Source organism: Trifolium pratense, linkage group LG7, assembly GCF_020283565.1.
Source record: "Trifolium pratense cultivar HEN17-A07 linkage group LG7, ARS_RC_1.1, whole genome shotgun sequence".
NCBI classification, from domain to species: Eukaryota; Viridiplantae; Streptophyta; class Magnoliopsida; order Fabales; family Fabaceae; genus Trifolium; species Trifolium pratense.
The window spans coordinates 26,819,089-26,846,097 of NC_060065.1; the positions used below are offsets into that span (position 1 = coordinate 26,819,089).

At 36.0% G+C, this 27,009-nt stretch overlaps 2 long non-coding RNA genes across 33 annotated transcripts; both read left to right on the top strand.

The window, feature by feature from the left end:
- Positions 1 to 2,849: 2,849 nt before the first annotated feature.
- LOC123895368 lies at positions 2,850 to 6,564 on the top strand. The gene is made up of 3 exons (XR_006804323.1): positions 2,850 to 2,926; positions 5,747 to 5,825; positions 6,442 to 6,564. It is a non-coding gene; the product is annotated as an uncharacterized LOC123895368 (long non-coding RNA).
- A 542-nt stretch (positions 6,565 to 7,106) lies between these two features.
- On the top strand, positions 7,107 to 15,805 carry LOC123895367. 32 transcript variants are annotated; one of them, XR_006804293.1, is made up of 22 exons: positions 7,237 to 7,497; positions 7,589 to 7,746; positions 7,916 to 7,974; positions 8,080 to 8,226; positions 8,609 to 8,906; positions 9,021 to 9,123; positions 9,461 to 9,518; positions 9,835 to 9,971; positions 10,081 to 10,190; positions 10,283 to 10,813; positions 10,929 to 11,167; positions 11,571 to 11,710; positions 11,853 to 12,269; positions 12,356 to 12,596; positions 12,691 to 12,743; positions 12,819 to 12,889; positions 12,984 to 13,320; positions 13,549 to 13,643; positions 14,086 to 14,379; positions 14,495 to 14,632; positions 15,313 to 15,400; positions 15,520 to 15,805. It is a non-coding gene; the product is annotated as an uncharacterized LOC123895367 (long non-coding RNA). The 32 variants fall into 32 exon arrangements; XR_006804311.1 differs by having other exon boundaries at positions 10,929 to 11,060; positions 11,149 to 11,167; positions 12,984 to 14,632; positions 14,721 to 15,400; XR_006804309.1 differs by adding an exon at positions 7,107 to 7,234 and having other exon boundaries at positions 7,388 to 7,497; positions 10,929 to 11,710; positions 12,984 to 14,632; positions 14,721 to 15,400.
- The last annotated feature ends 11,204 nt before the right edge of the window (positions 15,806 to 27,009 follow it).

Genomic DNA, 27,009 nt, shown 5'->3' on the forward strand with positions numbered 1-27,009 from the left:
GTAACATGTTAATGTTGAATTAATTAATTTATTGCAGTTGAAGAAACACTTTCAGCCAAGAAAAAGTTGTCGTCTTGTATCAGTGAACTTGGTGGGTAAAAAGGTTCCACTTTATGTAGCTGGATCAACCATAATAGTATCGCAAACTGGTAGTATTGAAGTTGTACTTTATGCCCTTGTGTTTAAATTGTATAATTTAAAGTTTGTGAGTATTATTTTTGCTTGAGGATGTCCATTTGCAAGAGAAGTTGCTGAATCAGTTTGTGTATTCCACTTCAGGATGTCTCATAAAAAAATTTGTTTTTTGTAAAGTAAATAAGTCAAGTTGTGAATGTAGGTCTTTTTTTTAATTAATGGTATACAATTCTTAGACTGTAGGACTTTTTGGTTTTATTTTAGAATTTTCATAAAATGAAAAGGAAAAAAATATTAAATATGGATGGTTTTTTGAAAAAAAAAATATTTTTTTTTTGGGAAAAATAATATGTTGCAGCGGTCGTGAACCACCGGAAACATCAACAAAAAGCGATGCTATTGTCGTAGCAGCGGTTATTCCAACGGTTCTCTAGAACCGCCACTGAATGTCATAGCGACGCCGCAATTAGTGATGCTTGGCCAACCGCTGCATTAAGCAATTAGCGACGGTTAGAACCGACGCTAATGCTTATATTGAATGGTCGCCGCTTTCCTTATTTCTTGTAGTGTTAAGGTACATAACTTATATTCTGTCTTTTTTATTTGAAGTAGTAATCTATGATTAATCAGTTAATTAATTGGTTTGTTAATTTGCAGTACGAGCCTTATGTGGGGGACACTTTAGCGATATTTAGACTTGAGATAGTTATGGGTGGAAAGAACACAATTGGAAAGAACACATGCGAAGATTCAATTTTGACTGCTCCAATTATCTTGGACTTGGTCCTTGTGAACTTAGCACTAGAATTCAGTTCAAATCTGAACAAGAGGTGATTATTAATTTGTTGCTTAAACTGTCATGTTTTTTCAATTGTTAATTTTTTTAAGCTTAATGTGCTGTTGCTTGTGATCAATATGTATGTTATTTTGGGTATTGTTGTGATGTGTGATATGCCAAACTGGTTTAGACTTGAGATAGTTCTCCCTTTGAGGTTGATGTCGTTTAGGTGATTCATTTTCCTTATTAATTAGAACATTTTTAGATAATTTCATACATGAATTTATATACATTTCAAGTAAAGAAGTTGAATGTTTTCTATCACAGAACTTGATGTACATATATGATGCTTTCTCGTGAGGTTTTTGCCTTCATTTTGAGTCTTGACATTGTTTACTTAGTTTGAGTCAAGGATGCAGCTGCTAAAGATCATAACCTTAAATGAATTTCTACCTTTATGGCAGGTTGGTGGTCTGGTGTTGTTGGTCATTTGGAATCATGTAATGGAAATTAAAATTCTAGCCGCTGTCATATGAGTGGCGAGTTAATAAAGTAATTTGCCTAGGAATTTTGATGATAGAGTGAACATTATTATTGTATGCTGAGTTTACATTTTCAATTGATTTCAATTTTGAATTTCAACATTTTCTAATTGTGTTGTTTTTGAACAGGTTGCTCGAGAATTAGATATGATGTGGAAGAGAAAAATGACATAATTAACAAGATTTTGCTTTAATTTTTCTCGATTATTTAGAAAGTTTCAATCTTCTGCCGAAAGACCCTGATTCACATCAATATTTTGAATTAGACCCATACTTCATACTTTGCAAAGTGCGATAGCTTTCTCAAAAGTTTTTTTATCGGTTGAATTATGAGCATCGTGGTTAAATGTTGCCTCGATGACTTAGACTAGATACCCTATATTTGATATGCCGGAGTGATATATTGACCCAACATATATTCATTGTTATTGACTCTATAAATTATTTTAAGATGGTAATATGCTGCCTTGATAATGCTTGGATTCAAATTTCTATTGGCTCTGCCTCTCATATGATTAAATGTTCCATTGAAGACCCTTAAGTCTAAATCCTATTGGCTACATAGTTTCAATTATATGTGCCTCGACAGGCTTTAATTAAATGTTTCTTTGATGATCCTTAAGTCTAATTCTTATTCGCTATATACAATGATGACCCTTATTTGATGTTGCCTCTATGACCTTTAAGTTCAATTCTTATTGGTTATATAAATATAAATTCAGTTAATGTTGTCTCGATGACCATTGTTAAATGTTGACTCGATAGCCCATAACTCCAATTCTTATTGTCTATAAAACTTTGATTAAATGTTCTCTTGATGACCTTAAGTCCAATTAATATTGGTGTTAGAAGTCCCACATTGGCTAGAGATATGGTAAAGATAGCCTTTATAAGTGTAGTGCAAACCTCAACTCTAAAGCTAGCTTTTGTGGTTGAGTATAGGCCTCATAAATTCTAATATGGTATCAGAGCCTATCCTAGATCCATTTGTTGTTTGTTGTTGAGACCTCCCATATTTGGGCCACCCGTTGTTGTTGATTTCACGTTCCAGCTTGTTCAGTTCTGGACGTGAGGGGGTGTGTTAGAAGTCCCACATTGGCTAGAGATATGGTAAAGATAGCCTTTATAAGTGTAGTGCAAACCTCAACTCTGAAGCTAGCTTTTGTGGTTGAGTATAGGCCTCATAAATTCTAATAATTGGCATTATAAATTTGGTTAATTGTTGACTTGATGATCTCTATATCCCATTGTTGCTGACGAAATAAATTTGGAAATGGTTAAATGGTTCCTCGGTGACAGTGCAATCTACACCTGAAGGCAAGTAACTATTTTTAGTATCCATTTTCGATTCAGTTCAATTTTGAAATTCAACATGCACTAATCTGTGTTGTTTTTGAACAGGTTGCTCGAGAATTAGATCTGAGGTGGAAGAGAAAAATGACATAATTAACAAGATTTTGCTTGAAAAAAGGTATCCATTTTTTCTCGATTATCTAGAAAGTTTCAAACTTCTGTCGAAAGACCCTGTTTGACATCAATATTTTGAATTAGACCCATACTTCATACTTTGCAAATTGCGATAGCTTTCTCAAAAGATTTTCTATCGGTTGAATTATGAGCATTGTGGTTAAATTTTGCCTCGATGACTTAGACTAGATACCCTATATTTGATATGCCGGAGTGATATATTGACCCAAAATATATTCATTGTTATTGACTCTATAAATTATTATAATGTATTCCACCATTATATCAAGGTAACAGTATGAGGATTTGTTTGATCCGAGTTTGTTATCAATGCTGGATATTTTTACTTCCGTAGATTAATTTTATTTCTTTGTTTTTGATTAGAATCAGTTCGTTTTGTTATCCGGTTAAATGGAAGTTACACAGATTTTGATTAAAGGGTAAATAGGGTTTTACCCCCCTGTAAAATAGGCGAATTTTGCTTTACCCCCCTGCAAAATAAATTTTTTGGATTCCCCCTCTATAAAATGAAGATTCTATGTTAAACCCCCCTGATTGCACAACAAGGCAGATGACATGGCAGAATCTTGACGTGACACGCATATGTGGAATTTATTATTATTTTTATTTATTATTTATGCCATGTCAGTTAATAGGTGTAATTTTTTTTAAACTAAACTTAAAAAATTAATAAAATCATAAAAACAAACCTAGACTTTTTTTTTCCTTAAACAAAACTTAAAAAACTCATAAATCTTAATCTTCAACAACTCTCTTTGCACCCCAAAATTTCAAATTGATGAACCCTAAATCTTCGTCTTCAACAACAATTATCTTCCTCAAACTCATTCCAATAAACCATTCCCATAAATTCATCAAACCCATATTATTATTATTTTTGAAATCATCAAAATTTTATTAGATGGAACATAGAAATCCACTAGAATCTCTCATCATCAAATTCCCTTTAATCAAATTCTCAATCTCCACTTTCTCATTAATATCCTCAACAACATCATTCCCTTTAATCAATTTCATCACCATCACGTAGTGAAAAAAAAAAAGAAAGAAAAAACTCATCACCATCACCAACAAAGCAAACAGATCGCAAGGTGAAAGGGCTCCTCGGAAGCATATAGCAACAAAGGCTGCTCGTAAATCAACTCAGGCAAACGGCGGAGTAAAAAAGGCACACAGATTCAGATCCGAAAAGTTCCTTTCCAACGCCTTGTTCATGAAATCAATCAAGAATTGCGTCGAAGAATTTCTACAAGTGGAATAACGAAAGCAAGGGTTTTTCTTGAACCGATGGCGGCGTCGACGACGACGTCTTTGAAGCTACACAGTAAAGGAATGGTGGCGGCTTGAACAGGAGTACAAAAATCCAAGACGGAGTGTGTGAGAGCTTGAAGAACGGATCGAAAAGTGGTGGTTTCATGTCGGAAAAACGAGTGGTGGTCAATGCTTTGTTAGGAATCCATGGTTGTGCAACCCTGTGGTAGAATGACGAAGAATGGAAGAAATTATTTTTATTTTTATTTTTGAAATAAGAAGAGATGAATTTTAATAATGTGATTTTTCTTTTAAAAAAATGAATAGATAATTAATCCATGTGTCACTTAAAGTTACATGGCAATTCCTTCAAAAAATAAAAAAACTATGTGGCAATTAAAAACTAAATAAAAATAATAATAAATTTCACGTATGCGTGCCACGTCAAGATTCTGCCATGTCATCTGCCTTGTTGTGCAACTAGGGGGGTTTAACATAGAATCTTCATTTTATAGGGGGGCAATCCAAAAAAATTATTTTGCAGGGGGTAAAGCAAAATTCGCCTATTTTGCAGGGGGGTAAAACCCTATTTACCCTTGATTAAATGTAGGTTAAATGTATTTTTGTACTCTATTTTGATTATCCGGTTTATTGATTGTTTCTTATTTGTTTATTATTTGCAGTCTCATTACTAATTTCATATACTATTAGCTTATGCCTGTTTTATTGTTATTGTTATAAAGTAGTATTGGGTTTATGTTGGTCAGATTAGGGTTTATGGGTGGTCTTGGTCAAATCATCATGCCTATTGAAAATGCTTGAGTTTATATGCAACTCGTTTAACTTATCTCTTGCTGTGAAATCCCTTTGTTTAATGTCCAGAATCACTTTGGCGTTTTTGTTCTCAATCCTTTATGCTTTCAACATGTTATTTTATATTTTTTCCTAGTTCTTTGCCCCTTGTATTACCCATTCTTAACATGATATTGAGAACATGCGTATGGTTATTGAGCTTTACCCTTTTTGCTGATTTAATTTATATATTGTTATGTGGTTTAGTTATAGTTTGTTGTTAAGTTCCCAGTAGCTTTATTACACATCTAACAAGTTTTTGTTGCTAGTTTTGTGACTATTCTTTAGTGTCACGAATATCGAGGTCTAACTCATCCTTACAAAACCGGCTTGTAAGGTGAGGATTGCTTCCTCTTTATAAACTCTTCTCAAGAGTCTTATCTATCCGATGTGGGACTAAATCCCACCGAGTGTTGGCCGCTAACACACCCCCTCACGCTTCAGCCCGGCCCAATGGGCCTGAAGCGTGAACGATGTCGGAAGCCCAATGATAGACCCGATAGGCTCTGATATCATGTCACGAATATCGAGGCCTAACTCATCCTTACAAAACCGGCTTGTAAGGTGAGGATTGCCTCCTCTTTGTAAACTCTTCTCAAGAGTCCTATCTATCCGATGTGGGACTAAATCCCACCGAGTGTTGGCCGCTAACATTTAGTTTTCATGCCTTTACTTATGCTATGTGTTCTGTATATTATAGTTTCAGATGGCAATGGAAGTTACACAGATCCTATTAAATGCCCAAGCAGTGGATGGTGCTATGAGGAAACAAGCTGAAGGTAACTTGAAACAATTCCAGGAGCAGAATCTTCCAAGTTTCTTAATTTCAATGTTTCTCACCCGGGTTTTTGATTTCAATTCTTAGCTATTATTCTTTCAATTCTATTTTCTTTCCTTAGGATATTAGGATTTATTGTTTTAGGTTAATCTTTCAAAATGGGTTCCTTGTTTTAGGATTTATAAAACTTTGGCTTAATGGGTTCTTTGGTCTATCATTATGGTCCTTATAAAATTAGAACACCATTATTTTTTGTTTGTTTTATGATGCTTGTATTTGATTACTTTAATTTCTTTATTGGAAGACTATGCATTTAATTATAAATTCCCTCGATGCTTGTATTTGATTACTTTAATTCTTTATTGGAAGACTATGCATTTAATTATAAATTCCCTCGATGCTTGTATTTGATTACTTTAATTTTTTTATTGGAAGACTATGCATTTAATTATAAATTCCCTCTATTTGTAAGCTTAATCATACGAGTTCAATGATATATGCCATTGATAAATCTGTTATATGTTATCTTAAACTTTCTGTTGCTATTTAGACTTTCTACTCCAAAATATATTTGTTCATAATATGAAGAACTAATCTGCATTTTCACTACCTTTTAGGCCAAAAGAGAAGAAGAAATTGGCCTTAAAAGTTCGTTTAAGAGTGCAAAAGAGCAAGGTATTGGATTCCATCATATAAAGCCTATTGCTGCATTCACCATTTACAAATGTCTTCTCCACTGGAAATCATTTGAAGCTGAAAGGACAAGTGTATTTGATCGCCTTATCCAGATGATTGGTTCTGCAATTGAGGTAATTTTTTATTTATTTAGAGATATAAAAGTATAGTACTTTGAACCTTCCCCTAATAACTTGAGCTTTTAGGAAAATTAATCCTTGATATATGATTCTAATTTTCAGTGAAAGTCTATGATATGGTTTTTTCTTGTATTGTAAAATTACGTAATGATCCCTTATCCAATCTAACTTTTTTCTTCCTTGCTTACTTTCCAGAATCATGACGACAATGATCTCATGGCTTACTGGCTGTCAAATACATCTGCACTATTGTTTCTGCTCCAACAAAGTTTAAAATCTGGTTGTTCAAATGACGCAACCCCAGTTAGAAAACCACCAAATCCAACATCCCTCTTTTGCAGAATGACTATGGTAATAATCTTACAGTGTTTGTAATCTATTCTCCCTTTGCCACTTAAGATTTCATATTTATTTGTTACCTGAATTGCAGGGATTTCGGTCATCTCCTTCTTCTGCCAACCTTCCTGCCCGATTGGAGGTTGTACGCAAAGTAGAGGCTATGTATCCTGCTTTGCTTTTCAAGCAACAGCTCACGGCCTATGTGGAGAAAATATATGGTATCTTGCGGGACAACTTGAAGAAAGAGTTGGCATAGGTATTTTGAATACAATTGTTTAACAGAATCTGAATGGGATAAGTAATGTTGAATGTCTTATTATAATCCTCAGCTGTCATATCTTCTCCGAAGTTTATTTTTTTTTAAATACTGTTACTCATGCAATTCATAATGCTGTATACACGCACCAAGAACATCAAAGGGAGTCTTAAGATCTGGCCGATCTTTTAATAAAGATTCTCCCATGGCAGAGTATTATTGATTCCCTCAACACTATTCTTTGTACTATGAAAGAGAACTTTGTAAGAAACTAAAACTATGACTTTTTAACAATCTGAGTATCGTGTAATTACTTTTTTTTTTTTACCGTTTATGCTTTTTTTTTTACACTAGCCGTTTAGGCTTTTGATCAATGAGGGAATCAGCCAGTCAATATTGGTTAGTGGTGAAAGTGGGGCTGGTAAAACAGAAAGCACAAAGTTACTTATGCGCTACGTTTCTTACATGGGAGGGAGAGCTAATGTTTGACATTTTGGCAGAAAGTCCTGGAGGTAATAAAATTAATCCTTTATAGAATTGGCATTTTGGCAACCTGTTTGACTACCATTTATTTATGTTGTTTCTCAACCTTTTCCTGGGTCTAAATTTGTGGAAACCTTATGTCATATCTCACATCCACTTAATTGATCTCATTTGCCCCCCTTTTCTGATTAATTTCAGTCCAATCCTGTTCTAGAAGCCTTTGGAAATGCATAGACTGTTAGAAACAATAATTCAAGGTAGGGGGTTTTCCCTTATATTGGTGCAGTGCAAATTTTATACTTCTGTCTTATTTGTACTATTTTTTAACTCTCACTTGTGACTTATGCAATTGTTTTGGTAAGTTTGTGGAGATTCAATTTGACCAGAAGGGAAGAATTTCTGGAGCTGCTATCAGGACTTACCTGCTGGAAAGATCACGTGTTTGCCAGTTGTCGGATCCAGAGAGGAATTATCACTGTTTCTATATGCTTTGTGCTGCACCTCCAGAGGTAATTGAGTTTCTTTTGTGCTGAATCAAAATTAAGGTGGCAGAAAGATTGGAACAAATCAATATGTAAATGCAGAGCATTTGTTTATGCATACATTAGTTGATTCCTCTATCGAATCATAAATATAAGTAACTGACAATCAGAGTGATATGTCTAGCAATGGACCTATGTAGTGGTTTGGTAGAAAACAAGAGTTGGTTTCTTTTCCTCATCATTTTTATATATTATTTAAAACACTTATTGTTTGTTGTAAGATGTGTCCCTTTAGCTTAATTATAGCAAAGCTTGCTGCTGTAACTGTTAATATTAAGTTTGTTTGTAACTTTTTGGATTCAAATTTTTTTATTTTTCCTGATATTTTTATATTATTTATCTTTGGCAGGTTGTTCAGAAGTACAAATTAGGAAACCCTAGAACCTTTCATTATCTAAATCAAACAAATTGCTATGAGTTGGAAGGATATGATGAATTTAAAGAATATTGTGATACAAGGAGAGCAATGGATTTTGTTGGAATAAGTTCATAATGCTGTTCTTAAAGTGTGATCTGGAATAAGATTCTCTTTGCAAGCGTATAATTGTTACTCGTGATGAAACTATTATAAAATGCCTGGATCCCGAAGCTGCTACACTGAGCCGAGATGCTTTAGCTAAGGTTGTGTACTCGAGGTTGTTTGACTGGTAAGTCTTTGAGCAGATTGCACCAAAATACAGCTTGAACCTTTGATTTATTTACTGATAAATTGGTCAATTTATTCCAAGTTCTGTGCCTGTAAGTTTTGTCATCTTTTGCAGGCTGGTTGATAAAATTAATAATTCAATTGGTCATGATCCTGACTCAAAGTCCTTAACCGGCATGCTGGATATTTATGGTTTTGAGAGTTTCAAGACTAACCAGGTGCATTATTGCTGCACATTTTGTTGTTAGTTAATGTGTATTAGGTTTTATATTGAGCCTAACTCATGCTTATGAAAGCAGTTTGTAAGGTGAGGGGTGAAACTCTATATAAACTCATTTTAGGTCTTTTATATTTTCACTCCACTGTATTGCAAACCTCTCCAACTTGAAATACTCCATTTTTATCCCCTTAAAACATCCCAACATATCAATTAAACTTAATTCTAAAGAAATTTATTTCCTTGTCATCTATCAGTATTGATAGTCTATGTCTCTAATAAATAATGGTAGAGCTGTAGATTGTGTTTGATACCTAGCTGTTCTGTTTACGTTGCAGTTTTGAGCAGTTCTGTATTAATTTGACCAATGAAAAGCTCCAGCAACATTTCAATCAGGTTTGTTTGTGAGTGAGATTTTATTCTTGATAATTGTTGGCATCTCTAGTTTGTATATTCAAAACAGAGACCTAAGGATCGTTGAATTTATGGGTTTTAAAATTATACAATATTTTTTTAAATAGAATAGTAATTAAAAATATTTATGTGATTATAAAATTTTATCTAATAATAATATCAAATTTATTTGACAATTGTCAATTAGAACCTCTAATTCTCTTTGTATGAATCCCCTTTAATTCTCTTTTTGACAGAATATGATTTGGTTTTCATCCTCCTTATGCACTTTTGATATCCTTGTTCCTATGTCCTGCAGCAACAATTACAAGCACTACTTGAAATTCTTAGTTCCACTGAGCTGAGCCACACTACATTCGTTGTGTTAGACCCGATAATCTTCTCAAGCCAGCAATTTTTGAGCACAAAAATGTTTTGCAGCAACTGCGCTGTGGAGTAAGTCTGCTTGCACTTTTGTCCTGATCTGGATATAGTTAAAGTGATAATTGAAGTTTAAATTGTAGCTTGTGTGTTTGTGCTTATTACATAGTATGCCTGCTTGTAGGGTGTCATGGAGGCAATCAGGATAAGCTGCGCTGGCTATCCCACCAGAAAAACGTTTGATGAATTCGTGGATCGATTCGGGCTTCTTGCACCTGAAGCTTTGGATCGTAGGTATATAAGTTGTTAATCTTCCTTCCTTATCAGCCTATTAGATTTTTATTATTCTAAAATCTTGATTTATTTTACGTTTTTAATTATGTTAGTTCTGATGAAGTCACTGCTTGCAAGAAGGTTGATGCTGCATTAGTTGATTGCTTCTGTATTTCCACAGGTTGCAATTTGTTGTTGTTGTTTTCATGTCTTTGCCTAATTATATTGCAATTTGCTTCTGTTTTCATGTATATGCTTAATTAGATTAGATTGGAACCGTGATATGCAAGCAAATCTCACAAGAGACTTGTGATAAAGGTTGTTTGTATGATTGTTTTTATGACTAATAGGTTAGTCCAGTGAAATGTGGAAGAATTCAAGTTGATGGTGATTGGTGAAATGATACTGGTTTTATAAGTAGTTAAATCATCTCAAAAGATAAGCCATTTTTTAAATAGGTTTGAAACACTTGATTCTTTACTTCCATAAGATAAGCCATTTTTTAAATAGGTTAGAAACACTTGATTCTTTACTTCTAATTTTGTGATAGAATTTGTAACTGATGATGTTAATGTTTAAGGCATGAACCACCTATGATGGCTTGTGTTTGGGGTCTAAGCTTAAATAGGATATAAGCTTAAAAGGTAATTGTTCTAAATCGATTTCATGCTCTGTTTGGTTTAATTAATATCATACACTTTTGCACGAATTTTTCGTTGCGTCATACACTAACTGGTTTGAATCGGCGTTTGATGTTAGATCTGGACTCGCATTACTAGATTCGTGAGATCTCGCTTCTCAAGTCCATTGGGAACAAAGAGATCTTTTCAGGATATAAATAGCAGCATACAAAGGGTTATTATACCTAGCACAAAGTGGGAACAAATGAAGGTGACAAACCATCAGCTATATATGTCATGGTTTCTTCTTGTTTGTCTTATTCAGGCTATTTCATTAATACCAATGTCATGTTTTGCAGCTTAATCAATTTAATTTGGGTAAGAGCTAAGCTATGTCTCGGTGCTTATACTTTTGAAATTTAACATTTTGGGCTAAACTATTTTATATAATGTTATTGAACATTTGCAATTCCTTGATTTGATCTTTTTTTTTTGTTTTTTTTGTTTAAATGGCAATTTCTGTGCCGTATGATACCCCTGTAAATGCAACTAATCTAATCTTGATATCCTATTATTTCATATTATAATGCAACTGATAAACATTATACTTGCTCTCTCTGTACTCATGCAATAAAATTCAAGGATTGAACCTAACTGGGATATCTTGGAACCTCGCATTATAATCTACAAATTTGAAGATAATGCAAGTCCTTTTATGTTTGAAGTTCTATCAGTATGATGTGTTCACTTTATTGTCATGAAATGATTTACTTTCTTTCAGTGATGTCAGTTCCAACTGCATAATGAGTGAAATAATGACGGGTTACCTCCCAATGCAACCCATATGTAACCCTGCTGTTCTAATGATTTTGTTCCTGCATGGTCAAATTCAGTTTAGTCATGTTCGTACTTCAAGGAACAGTAAGTTTAGTCCTTGATCAAATTTTACTTCATTATCCATTGACAGAATTGGTATCCATTGACAGAATTGGTTTTATTCTTTATCTTTTGGCAGTTTTAAACATTGTTTTCTAATGGATGATATCAACTTATCCAATTTCAGAATGTGATTTCTCATGGTCTTGGTGGTGCTAGCCTAGATGTTGTCCTTTATGGACGGGTGACTTTTACTTTTTTGTATCCATTATTTTGTTTTATTTTAATTTTTAGTGAACTTTGATATGAAGTTATGGATTAATTATTAAATGTCCCTGTGTGTGAACAGAAAGTCATCTGCCTTTCAACAGGAATGGATTCAAATTTTTCACAAATGACAGTGGTCTTGGGAAGCCTGACTTCAAAGATATCTTAGAGCGGGTTGCAAACGTATACAATCAATTTACATAAGTAGAAAGCCTTCCTCTTCAAGGACAGAAGAAATGCAGGTGCTATTCCAGACTGACATGAAGGATAAAAAGCCGAAACAGAGAGGCTCCAGAACAGGAAAGAAGGCGAAGCAATCATTCAAAAGCAAGTCAAGGTATATCAATTAAAAAATCTAACATTTGAACCGAAGTATCTTAGCTACTGAAGTTTGAAATTTGAATTGGATTTATCTTTTTTCAGGGACAATGATTTGCACAAGTTACTTTTTATGCCTAATGGCCTACCAGACGGTGCTGAGTTGGCTTACTATGTCAAAGGACACGCGTCTTGATATTATCTCTTGATATTTTGTGTTTATGGATTGATCTGCACGTTATTTTTATTTTTCTTAAATATGTGACTTGAATGATGTGCTTTTCAGAAACTACTTGGAGGTTACAAACAAGGAAATGGTATAGTCTGTGGTTGTTGTGATGTAGAGGTATGGTCATATACCTATCGGCACCAACTACCTTATTTTTGTACAAGTGCAAATGCTAAGATAAGCTTTATGATTTTTGTTCACGATTAAACAGATAAGCCCTTCACAGTTTGAAGCCCATGCTGGAATGGCGGCTTGGCGTCAACCGTGAGTAGACTGTTAAATAACTAAATTGACTTTTCTATTTTTCTTCATCTCAAAATGCTTTTTGTTCTTTTGCAGTTACTGCCACATATATACTTCCAATGGATTTGCATAGTGGTCACCATTTGGTAGAAGATCAGAAAGCTACTGTAAGTGCATTAGTTTATAATCTTATCTACATTCTCTTTCTATAGCATGCCAGCTTTTATGTTGAATGGTATCTAAAATGAGTTGTCTTTGCAGGAAACACAGACTGACACACCTGTGAAAAAGTTTGGTACAGAGTCTGATAGCAAATCAAGGAGATCATACATTGAACGTCAACATGCGTGTGCTTAAAATTTTACATCTAATATTCCAGTTCTTTATGCTACTATGTTCATCTTTTTAACTCTTATTTCAAATGTAGGAAAATGTTGATTCCCTTATCAATTGTGTTATGAAAAATATTGGATTCCATCATGGAAAGCCTATTGCTGCATTCACCATTTACAAATGTCTTCTCCACTGGAAATCATTTGAAGCTGAAAGGACAAGTGTATTTGATCGCTTTATCGAGATGATTGGTTCTGCAATTGAGGTAAATCTTTTTTATTTTTTTATTTAGAGATATACAAGTATAATACTTTGAACCGTCCCCTAATAACTTGAGCTTTAAGGAAAATCAATCCTAGATATATGATTCTAATTTTCAGTGAAAGTCTATTTAGATTATCCAGTTTATTTTTGCATGAAGAAGGATTACATAAAAATGATTGACATGGCCAGTGGACGTGGTGGGCAAATGCAATTAACTTTTCTTTTGCAGGCAAGATTTTGAGGCTGGGCTCCGAGACATTAAAACTCGTGTAGCCAATTATGAGAAGGCAAGTCTTTCATATATACTTCTAATGACTGTTCTAGGTGAGCTTTCACTTTAAATAATGCTGATTTTGTATTCCTAGGTTTATGAGACGCTAGAAGAAGGATTACAACTTAATGATTTTCATAATCTTCTCTCAATTTTATTTTCAGTTTCAATGAATTTATATTTCAATTTCTAACTTAGGGTGCAAACGTAGTTATTGTTATTGATGTTTGTACTCAACTGAATTGATTTGCTTGAGTGTTGAGTATATGATTTGTTAAAGTATATAAGTATGGATTTCTTTTTCAATCTCATTATGTTGTTGCTGCATTAGTTGATTGCTTCTGTATTTGCACAGGTTGCAATTTGTTGTTTTCATGTCTATACCTTATTATATTGCAATTTGCTTCTGTTTTCATGCATATGCTTAATTAGATTAGATTGGAACCGTGATATGCAAGCAAATCTAACTTGTATGATTGTTTTTATGACCAATAGGTTAGTCCAGTGAAATGTGGAAGGATTCAAGTTGATGGTGATTGGTGAAATGATACTGGTTTTATAAGTAGTTAAATCATCTCAAAAGATAAGCCATTTTTTAAATAGGTTTGAAACACGTGATTCTTTACTTCCAAAAGATAAGCCATTTTTTAAATAGGTTCGAAACACTTGATTCTTTACTTCTAATGTTGTGATAGAATTTGTAACTGATGATGTTAATGTTTAAGGCATGAACCACCTATGATGGCTTGTGTTTGGGGTCTAACCTTAAATAGGATATAAGCTTAAAAGGTAATTGTACTAACTCGGTTTCATGCTCTGCTTGGTTTAATTAATATCACACACTTTTGCATGAATTTTTCGTTGCGTCATACACTAACTGGTTTGAATCGGTGTTTGATGTTAGATCTGGACTCGCATTACTAGATTCGTGAGATCTCGCTTCTCAAGTCCATTGGGGACAAAGGGATCTTTTCAGGATATAAATAGCAGCAAACAGAGGGTTATTAATATTATACCTAGCACAAAGTGGGAACAAATGAAGGTGACAAACCATCAGCTATATATGTCATGGTTTCTTCTTTTCTGTCTTATTCACGCTATTTCATTAATACCAATGTCATGTTTTGCAGCTTAATCAATTTAATTTGGGGAAGAGCTAAGCTATGTCTCGGTGCTTATACTTTTCAAATATAACATTTTGGGCTAAACTATTTTATATAATGTTATTGAACATTTGCAATTCCATAAACGGACTCTATTGGTAAAATAAATAGCTTCGGGATAGAGCAGACACTAGAAACAGCGTCCGCCAAACGGACTCTTATGGCAACAACCAAGTGTCTGCCGTATACCTGTGATTGTAGCGTCAACATAGTGTCTCCTCTGACGGACGTCAAATTGCGTCTGCTGGACGCAACTGTCTAGTTTCAGGCATTTAAGTGTCTGTCACGACATAAACGCTAAGCAGATGCTAAATTCCTTGTAGCGTCCCCTTTTTGCCCTTTAGCTTCTCATTTGGTCCGACGCTACAAAGCAGTTTTGTTGTAGTAATTCATTGCTAATATGTATTCCATCTCTTGATCTTTATATCTTAGTCACCTGGTCAAAACTAAATCAAATGGCACTATTATCATTTTGATCTTTATATTGTTTACTAATTTTGAGTCAAGGATGCAGCTGCTGAAGATCATAACCTAAAATGAATTTCTACCTTTATGGCAGGTTTGTGGTCTGGTGTTGTTGGTCACTTGGAATCATGTAATGGAAATTAAAATTCTAGCCGCTGTCATATGAGTGGCATGTTAATAAAGTAATTTGCCTAGGAATTTTGATGATAGAGTGAACATTATTATTGTATGCTGAGTTTAAATTTTCAATTGATTTCAATTTTGAATTTCAACATTTTCTTATTGTGTTGTTTTTGAACAGGTTGCTCGAGAATTAGATATGATGTGGAAGAGAAAAATGACATAATTTTTATTGGCTATGCCTCTCATATGGTTAAATGTTCCATTGAAGACCCTTAAGTCTAAATCCTATTGGCTACATAGTTTCAATTATATGTTGCCTCGATAGGCTTTAATTAAATGTTTCTTTGATGACCCATAAGTCTAATTCTTATTGGCTATACATGATGACCCTTATTAGATGTTACCTCTATGACCTTTAAGTTCAATTCTTATTGGTTATATAAATTCGGTTAATGTTGTCTCGATGACCCTTATTACATGTTGACTCGATGACTCATAACTCCAATTTTTATTGTCTATAAAACTTTGATTAAATGTTCTCTTGATGACCTTAAGTCCAATTAATATTGGCATTATAAATTTGGTTAATTGTTGACTTGATGATCTCTATATCCCATTGCTGCTGACGAAATAAATTTGGAAATGGTTAAATGGTTCCTCGGTGACAGTGCAATCTACACCTGAAGGCAAGTAACTATTTTTAGTATCCATCTGTCGAAAGACCTTGTTTGACATCAATATTTTGAATTAGACCCATACTTCATACTTTGCAAAGTGCGATAGCTTTCTCAAAAGATTTTCTATCGGTTGAATTATGAGCATCGTGGTTAAATGTTGCCTTGATGACTTAGATTAAGATTGAACAATTATGAGACACTGATTATAGTCGTAGTCGATTGCAAGTAGCACCAATTGCTAGCTAAATTCGGATCACTCATTTTAATATAGGGCAAGTAACAATTTTTTTCGATTTACAAAGGAGTAGAAGATCGAATCCAGAACCTCATACATACTATCCAAAATTTTCACCACTAAACCAAATCTAATGACTTTGAGCATGTAACAATCTTTTAATGAAGCATGTCATGTTAGGGTTTTTTTTTTCAACGGTTAATGAGAATGATTAGTAATTAACTGTCAATAGGTTTAATGTTTTAATGGCAAATTCAAATGCTATGCATTTGTAACTATTATTTTGGCAATAGTAACTACTATTAATTAGTATATATTGTATAATAAATGTAGATATGACAGCTACAGATTTATATGGCTGATTCAAATGTAATTACATTGTATTTATATGGGATTTCTCCTTGAGGAGAAGATACAATTTTCAGATCAAAACTTCTATGAGTCTAACATTCTTTGAGTTAAACATGGTACCAGTCTAGGTTCCGATCCAAATTCTAGTCTGAGTTCTTTAGCAGTGTCTTTCACCCTTAGTCAAGATTCTCGGTATTTTTTTTCTTTTCTGGATTATTTCTTTTTCAAACTAGATTGTCATCTTGCGTGTTCAATTTTCTTCGATTCAATGTCGATAGAGAAGCATGATTTTTCATGGTCCGCCTTAATAGGAAAAACTATTCATCTTGGGAATTCCAGTTCTCGTTATATGCCCAAGGAAAAGATTTGTGAGATCATGTTGATGACACAACTCCTGCCCCTGACAAAGACAAAGATAAGGATGCACATGCCAAATGGAAAACCAAAGATGCTCAGGTCATGACCTGGATCACCAGTTCGGTTGATCCCAACATTGTTCTGAACCTTCACCCTTACAAGACTGCAGCAACAATGTGGGCTTACTTGAAGAAAATCTACGGTCAGAACAATGCAGCCCGTAGATTCCAGCTTGAGCACGACATGGCTAATTTTAAATAGGATAGTCTCTCTATATCTGATTTTTACTCTCAATTCATGAACCTTTGGGCTGAATACACTGATATAGTTTATTCAAATTTGGGTGTTGATGGACTAAGTGCAGTATAAAAAGTTCATGACACTACGAAAGAGATCAATTTCATAAATTTCTTATGAAATTGAGATATGATTTTGAAGGTATGCACTCTAGTCTAATAATGCATATAGACCCAATACCCTCATTGGATGCATGTCTCAATGACCTGTTACGCGAAGAGCAACGCCTTCTTACACAATCAATCCTTGAAGAACAAAAAGCATCTACTGTTCCCGTGGCATATGTGGCAAAAGGGAGGTCAAGAAACCACGACATGAGTATCATTCAATGTTTCTGCTGTAAGCGCTCCGGACATTATGCCTCTAACTGTCCAAACAAATTATGCAATTATTGCAAAAAGGATGGACACATTATTAAAGAGTGTCCAATAAGGCCACCGAAGCGAAATGCAACAGCCTTTGCAACTTCAGTTGATTCATCTATTCCTACTGCTGTCCAACAAAATACTCATATTGCTGTCCAAACTTTGACCCCTGAAATGGTTCAACAAATGATCATTTCGGCATTCTCTGCTTTGGGATTCTCAGGTAAATCATGTTCACCCTGGAACTTCGATTCTGGGGCTTCCAATCACATGACCAACAATACTCAATTTCTTAATAATATCACCAAATATTCCGGAAATCTCAAGATACATATTGTTGATGGCAATCAATTGCCTATCACAGCAACGGGTGATATTTCTTCAACTCTAAACAATGTTTTTGTCTCTCCTGGTCTTACTAGTAATCTCATTTCAGTTGGACAGTTATTTGACAATAATTGTAAAGTACAATTCTCAAAATCTGGTTGTCTTGTGCAGGATCAACACTCAGGGATGACAATACATCAAATTCTTTTCAAGAGTTCTTGCAATATAATGGGATTATATCTCAAAGATCATGTCCCTCAACTCCCCAACAAAATGGGGTAGCATTTTTTTAAATCAACAAAAGTATATTAAGGATCTTGTGCAACTTGTTGGACTCACAAATTCAAACATTGTTGACACTCCCATGAAAGTTAATGTTAAATATCGTTGAGATGAAGGTGAACTTCTTGATGATCCAACTCTTTATCGCGTCTCATTTATGTAACAATTACTCGCCCAGATATTTTTTTCGCTGTGCACACTGTAAGTAGGTTCATGCAAGCACCACAACATTTACATTTTTCAGCAGTGCAGTGTATCATTAAGTACCTCCTTGGCACATCAAGACGTGGTTTGTTTTTTCCTAATGATTCGACACTCCAACTTCAAGCATATAGTGATGTTGATTGGGCTGGTTGTCCGGACACAAGGAAGTCTACTACTGGCTGATGTATGTTCCTAGGAAATGCTGCTATTTCCTGGAAGTGTAAGAAACAAGATTCAGTTTCAAAGTCATCCACTGAAGCAGAATATCGTGCAATGTCTGCTGCTTGTTCTGAAATAGTATGATTGCGCGGTCTTCTAACAGAACTTGGATTCTCTTAAGCACAACCAACTTCATTGCACGCTGAAAATACTACTAGTGCTATACAAATTGCAGCAAATCCAGTTTATCATGAACGAACTATGCACATCGAGGTTGATTGTCACTCTATCCAAGAAGCCTATGATCGCAGAATCATCAATCTACCACATGTCTCCACATCAGATCAGACAGCTGACATCTTCACTAAATCATTGACACGTCAGCGACACAATTTTATGGTTAGCAAATTGATGCATTTGTAACTGTTATTTTAGCAAATTTGAGGGGGGATGTCAATAAGTTTAATGTCTTAATGGCAAATTCAAATGCTATGCATTTGTAACTGGTATTTTGGCAATAGTAACTACTATTAATTAATATATATTGTATATTAAATGTAGATATGACAGCTACAGATTTATTGAGCTGATTCAAATGTAATTACATTGTATTTATATGAGATTTCTCCTTGAGAAGAAGATACAGTTTTCATATCAAAGTTTAACATTAACAACTTACCTGAATAAGTTTTTTTTTTCTTTCAGTTTATGTGTCAATGAAAGCATTGGCCCACCCCCACCTCTAACCAATTCAAGTGCATATCAATCAGAAGATGATATATAGAACAAAGCAACCAAGGTCTCTCTGCTCTTCTTCCTTTACACTTCTTAATTGGTTTTTGCATGTGGGTCTAAACCAACAACCATATCAAACATGATCTATTGACTCCTCTGTTTGCTTGTTCTTTTCCCCATCAACACTGCCTTGATTTCATGCGTTATTGCTAAGATGTTATGGCCCCATTCCAAACACTTTAACGGCACAAGGTGTCATATTTTTTAAAAGCTAAATTACACTTTTATTTTTTTTAACTTAATTTTAGATTTTATTTTTGTCCTTTAAATTATTTTTGTATTGTCAAAATTATTTTTTAATAAAAAAACTACCTCTTTGTGAGAGGAAAAGTAAGAAATGCATGTATGGAAATGCATGTAAGTTTTGTCCTTTTTTTGGACAAAACTTACATGCATTTCCATACATGCATTTTTTACTTTTCCACTCACAAAGAGGTGGTTATTTGTGTTTTTTCATTTTGAAAAAATAAAAGAAAATTATTTTTTAATAAAAAAACTACCTCTTTGTGAGAGGAAAAGTAAGAAATGCATGTATGGAAATGCATGTAAGTTTTGTCCTAATTTTTTTTATAAATATTGAACATTTAAGTTGATAGGACATAGCGATATAAACGCAAGAGCTGGGATTTAAATCCTGGATATTCCATTTGTTCGTCTTTAAGTTGCAATTTTTAGCCACTAAACTACTTGACAAAAAAAAATTATAAATATTGAAAAAATTTATCTTTAAGTTATATAAAGCTTAGACAATTTAAGAAACTAAAATGTTCAATATTCATAATATAAGGGATTTAAATGAAACGAAAAAAATTTAAGAGACAAATCATGTAATGTTTTTAGTTAAAAGGACCAAAGTGAAACAATAAAATTTAAAGACGAAAGTAAAATTTAAAATTAATTTAGGGAACAAAAATATAATTTATCCCTTTTAAAAAGATATACCATGTACTTTGGTCTCATTTTAAACATTTCACTTGACTAATAGATCCTGATTAAGGCTTTGGCTAACATGAAAGAGTGAGACAAGTGGTGCACCACTTGTCAATCTCTCGATAACGAATATACATTTTACAAAATCCACAATTGGATTGAAAGTTTATATCATATAGATTCTTGATACAAATTTTTAAAGAAATTAAAAATCATTTGATATGTTATTGAGACTCATCAATATTAACAGTTTATGAAGTTTTATTGAATACCGTTAATTTTGGTCGGTCTCAAGAAAACTGTTAAGAATCATGGAATCGAAGGGATAAAGATCATAGATGTCGGCAAGATAGAGTGCATAAGAGTATTCATGAGGAAGATACTCATAGAAATTCATATTGAATGAATATATATTGATAAAAGAATGAGTAAAATGTACAATAGAGTAGTTTATTTATAGGACTATTTGGAGTAACTAACTCCAAACTACTAACTTTCTAATCTCCTAACCAACTTGGTAACCTATCAACTAACTCTAGTTGATTAACTAACTAGCTATATTCTTAACAGCCTCCCTCAAATTCAACATTGGAAAATTTTCTAATTTGAGTTTGAATTACAATGCTAAACCCAAATAACAAAGAAACAAAACCATTGAATAACCATTGCTCACTTTAAATTGATGTGAACCAATGAATACCAAGAACTAACATAAATTTGCACAACTAGTCAGACATCTCCTTAAAACCACCAGATGAGATACCTTTGACAATAATGGAGAATTGTTGATCTAGTTTTGCAACCTCACTTAGAATTCACTGCTTTTCTTCCAAGTTAGATCAGCTCAGTGTTATAGACTCATTACTTCCAATCATAAAGCTATCACTCAAATTGCTTTATTTGAACTTGCACTAAAGAATCCTACTAAGTCACTTTAGGTGGGTAACAATCTCCACTGTAGTGTAGCAGCAACAAAGAGTGACAACAAACAATTTGTAGCCCTCATCAAGCCAAAATAATCTTCATAAGCACAACACTATCTTGATCAATCTGCCACTGAAAACAACTTTGATGCTCCATCTTTTCAAAAATACCAAGTCACATCTAATTTTGCAAAGATTCAATTCAAAATTCTGGTCTCAAAGGTTTCTCAATGCAGAAATTGACACAGTAATTGTTGAGTAAAAATCATAGAAAAATTGATACAAAATATAGGGAATGCATCTGAGTTCTGGAAGCAGAATTCTTTGTAGCAACATCTCATAGCTTATCATATGCCACAACCAATATGAACTTGTACCAATTAGTGTTCAACATGTTGCACAACCAAAACTGAACAATTGTGTAGGACTGACTTCTATATTATAATAGCCTCCCTCAAACTCATAGTAAGAGAATTCTTAGTATGAGTTTGGAAAACAAAAACCAAACAGAAAATGACAAAAGCATCAGCAATTGCAACTGCCAGGATTATAGAAACTGCATCAACATTCTCCCCCTTAGCTGCAGAAAATCAACCTCAAAATGGTTGAATCTCAAGAACTCCAAATACGCATCATTTTCAAAACAGAACAATGGCCTTGCTATTTGGTTTCTTTCTTGCAAATTCCATATTACAACAGCAACACCACATAGTCAGTCATCAGAAAAATACCGCTCAAAATTTTCTTCAATCTTCATATAAGAGCAACTTGACCCCAAATAAACCAATTGAAAGCACAAAAACTAAAGGATTACTCATGTAATTCTAAAAATGACTAAGCATGAGAAAGAACAATTGGTTGAAATAAGAAAGGGAAAATTGTTTTTCGAAGTTCCACCGGGATCGAAAGGGAAGAGTGAAATTGAATCGAAAATTGACGAAAATGAGAGCATAATAGCATAACTGTAAATCTCTAACATAATTCCACCGGGATCAAAATCAACGATGCACTCATCATGTAGTTCGAAAGGCCAAACCTGATTGTTGTTTGCGGTGCTACTGATATGTTGTTTATGTTTTCCGACGTAGAACCAAGAAGCGAAAGGCCTTATGGCGGCAATACCGTAAACAGATCCATAGCATAGCGGAACTCTACCTTTGATAAGATTCCCCGACTTCTTGATTTCTGCAGAAACGCCAAACTCAGATTTGCATTCGTTCAATCCTTTGATTGCTTCAGAAACCACAACTTTAGAATCAAGATTCTTCGATTTCTCGTCGTATTCCGAAGCTGCAAACGCAGATTTATTGTTGCAACTTGAAGCAACAAGAACACATGCAATTTCCCCGATCTTGATGGTGAATCCATCAATTGTTGGCTTGATTGGAGTGATTGAAGCGAATTGAACGGCGAAAAAATCTGAATTCCCAAAACTGCCAAAACAAATGTGATTGCAGATTGTTGAAGATTGAGCTTCTGATGCAGAAACCTCCATAGCTACATCATGAGAAAGAGCTTCATCTTCATCAATGGCTGAATCGAAATCGGCAGCGGAATCTTCATCTTCATCCCTTAGGTATCGCTCTGATACCATGTTAAGAATCATGGAATCGAAGGGATAAAGATCATAGATGTCGGCAAGATAGAGTGCATAAGAGTATTTATGAGGAAGATACTTGATCTTAACTGTTGATCAGAACAGGTAGAAGGCCAGCTGGAAGTCCGTTGAGCAGGTGGTAGGCAGCAATCCGAGCAGATGATCCACGGAGGGGGGGGGGTTGTACCTGCAGGTGCTCCGATGCCAAAGTCAGACAAGGAATAGAGAGCAAAAGAGATACTAGAGAGAAGTTAGAGAGAGAGAGAGTAATTGTGATAATGAATAGTGTTCTACCTTGCTCTCCCATGAGGGAGAGTATTTATAGCCCCCAGCTCTGGGCCAAAGGTCCTCTTAGTGGGCTGGATTAGCCAAGGCCCATTAAGAGGGACTGCCAAGATATTACCCTTAGATAGTGGGTAGAATAGTAATTTTACCCTATCTTGGTTGAGAGGTTGTGTCATGCTGACATGGAGGTGATTGGGCAAGTCATGTGGACTTTGTGAGGGTCTAGGTGGACTAGCATTAGTCTAGTCCAGAACAGGAGCCCCCCAAGTCGTTGCTCCTAGGCATAGGAGTGATGACTTTAGATGTGTGCCCAAGTGCAAAAGGAAATTTCCTTGCAACCTCTCTTGAACAAATGTGGACGAGGAACTTGCTCGTCAAGGCCTTGCTCGTAGCAAGTATCTGCAATGTTTTGCTCGAATCGATTTTTCGAGGAGATGATTTTCAAGAAAGAATCTTTACTTGTTGGTATGTTGCTCGTTGCTATGACAAGGAAGTTAGCAACGAGGGGGTTTTATTGCTCGTTACTGTGACGAGGAGGTTAGTAACGAGGAGGTTTTATTGCTGGGAATGCGAAAGGGCGCATTTACTGCTTTGATTTTTACGAGGGAGTGTAAGGACCATTGGATCAAAGCGTCTCTTCACTTTCCTGGCTTGATCTATATAATAGAGGAGAGTGAATTTCATTTTTACTTTTCACTCTCTCTCTTCAATTGTGAATCTCTCTGAAGTTTCAACTTACTAGTCAAATCGTTCTTCAGATTTTCTTCATATTCAAGGTAATTCTTCTAAATTTCGTTATTTAGATCTATTTTTTGTTGTTCCTGCCCAGCTTTGGGCGTTTTTACATGAAGAATGTATGAATTTATGAACATTAGGATGAATGTGCCGGGCACCTTCTGAACTTGGTACCGGGGAGCTTTCCTCCCCTTTGAAACTCTAGGTTAGATAACTAGTGACGGGGAGCCTATCTCCCCGTTTCAAACTTTAGATAGTTTATTTAAGTGACGGGGAGCCTATCTCCCCGTTTCAAACTTTAGATAGTTTGAATATGCCGGAGAGCTTGTCTCCCCTTTTTTAACTTAGAACATTTTTTGATGAAAATTTATTGCTTAAATTTCATGCTGGGGAGCTTAACTCCCCGTCCTTAATTTAAGAATTCTCATGAAATTTGTTGTTTAAATTTCATGCCGGGGAGCTTACCTCCCCGTCTTTAACTTAGAAGTTTTGAGGAAATTTCGTTATACAGCCTTAGTGTCGGGGAGCCTACCTCCCCGTTTTTGCCTGGCTTACCCTCCTCGGTTTGATTTTGATTGCCATTTGAAAAGGGCTTTGGTCGGGGACAGCGTCCTCGTCCTATCTTGCGCCCTTTCACTTGAATTGCGGTGAAAGGGTGGATTTGGTCATCGAATTCACTTTGTTTTTACTGCATTTCAGGTTTTAAAATGTCAGAATCCGAGGAGGTTGTGGAGGCGCAGGGTGCAGAGAAGTATATGTTGGTCGACTGTATAACCGATCCTGCACTGGATTGGGTTGCTCCAGAACCCCGGGGAATAGCTTCGGCGCTTACTCCCAAGGATCCTAGGTTATATACCACTGTCGAGCAGCGGAGGGCAAACGAGCCCCAACAGTGGTCGACTCGTCTACCCGGGGAGGATGAACGGGTGTGCTCGTCTTTTGATGGGCACGATTTTGCTATGTACGAGTTCGTTTTTAAGGAGATGGGGCTTAGACTGCCGTTCAGCCCTTTTGCGGCCAGTGTACTCAAAGCCTTGCAGGTGGCTCCGTCGCAGCTGCACCCTAACTCCTGGTCATTTATAATGGGGTTCGAGCGTCTCTGCGTGTACAAAGGTGTTCGTCCCAGCCTTCCCCTCTTCTTTAGGATCTTTAAAATTCAGCGCAAGCCGACGAAGGAAGTAGGACGAGCACCTCGTCAAAATTGGGTTTCGTTGAAGCATCACGAGGATGTTAAACTCTTTAAGATGTTTGTGGATTCCGTTAAGGATTTCAAGGAGAGGTACTATGTCGTCCGGCCAGAGTCTCCATCTGCCCGGGAGAGTTTAATGGAGCTGGAGGAAGATAGGGACGAGCAAGGTGTTGCTCGTAAGGATGCCAGCGGGCAAGTTATAGTTCGGGCAGTTCCTAAGTTCCCGTTAAGCTGGTCGTACACCCACTTCCAGAAGGAGCCTAAGGAATATACAACCGGGGACGCAGATTTGTCTCCCGAGGACATGGCTGCCTTCGAGAGTTTGAAGGCCTTTGTGGCCGGTTTTACTCCCGGGGTCTGGACGACTCGTAAGGGAGTTACAATAAGAGATGAACACGGGGAGCCTAAGGCCTCTCCTCGTTTTATTAATACTAGGACCCTCCTCAAGTGCAAAAATGCCGGGGAGGTTAAACTGTGCTTGGGTATTGCTTCCTTTCTTTTTAACTTAGAAAAATTTATGTTATTGTTGTGTGTATTCCTCGTCCTTTACTAACGTGCTCGTCATTTATTTGCAGACGAAATGGAAACCATTGCTGAGCGAATGTTGAAAGCCAAGCAGGATGAGAAGGCGAGGAAGTCTGGGCGAGCCAAAAAGAAAACTGTTGCTAAGACTTCTCCGCAGGTGAGGCCGGGGACCCCTTCCGTGCAGATTGTTGGGACCTCGGTGGGTGGTTCGGGCACTCCTACCTCAGCTGCCCGGCCTCCTCCAGTGAAGAGGATGAGAGAAGAAGATCCCCCGGTTGAGGAGACGGGCATGGGAGGATGCAGCAAGTTTCCAGTTCCCCGGTGCTATACGGTGGAAATTTTTTTTGAAAAATATCCTCCTGAAGTCTTTGATGCCGAGCGGTCAGCAATTCTTGACCAGGAACCAGAGGTCCGTAGGCAGCAGCATGCTCGTGACATGGCTGCTATGGTGCGAATGGTCTCGAGCTCCCTAATCCTCGGTGACGACCGGGAGTCTCTGCTCGAGCAGCTGAACGATGCTCATACTAGGCACGAGCGGGCTAAGAGTCGGATTAATCAGCTCAAGATTAATGTGGACGATCTTAAGGAGAAGCAGAAGCATTGGGCCGACCAGGTGGAGGAGCACCGTATAAGGGGAGAAGAGTTGGATGCTGCTCGGGCAGAAATTGAAAGGCTTAATGCTGCCATGGCGCCGGGCGAGAACGAGCACAAGGCTGCCGAGGGGTTGACCACCCGAGCAGACTTGGTCAAGGTGATTGCTCAGCTGTCCCATGACTTTGTAGAGGGCACTGAGTACGCCTTTGAGAATGCCGTGCAGCAAATCAAGTGCCTTAATCCTGACGTGGAGTTGGTGACCCGGGGAATGCATGTGAACGGGCAGGTTAAGGATGGCCAGATTGTTATCCCGGCTGGCCTGGCCGACTCTGATGAAGAGGAGGAAGATGCTGAGGTGGTGTTCGAGGAGGGTCATGAAGACGAACAGGGTGACGGGCACGAGCAGGAAGATAGATGCGAGGAGTAGATGTCCCCATCCTTTCTATTGTAATTTATTTTGTTTCTTTGAATTTCTGGGGCCTTTGAGCCATGATTTGTAACTTTGGAACAAGTGGGCTTTTGTCCCCGTTTGATTTTTATGACAATTCCGGGCAGGTGCCCGTTTTATTTATCTATGCTTGTTTATAACTGCTCGTCTATACCTGCTCGCATGTATGTTTACATTTTCTGCTCGCGTGTATGTTTCCTCATTTTTTAACTTAGAAAATTTTTGATGAAATTTTGTTGTTTTAAAATTTCAACCGGGGAGCCTCCCCGTCTAATAACTTAGAAAATTTTGGGGAAATTTCGTTGTTTAAAATTTCAACCGGGGAGGTCTGGTCCCTACTTTTAACTTAGCAAAATTTTATGCTAATTTTTTGCTCAAAATCTGAACCGGGGA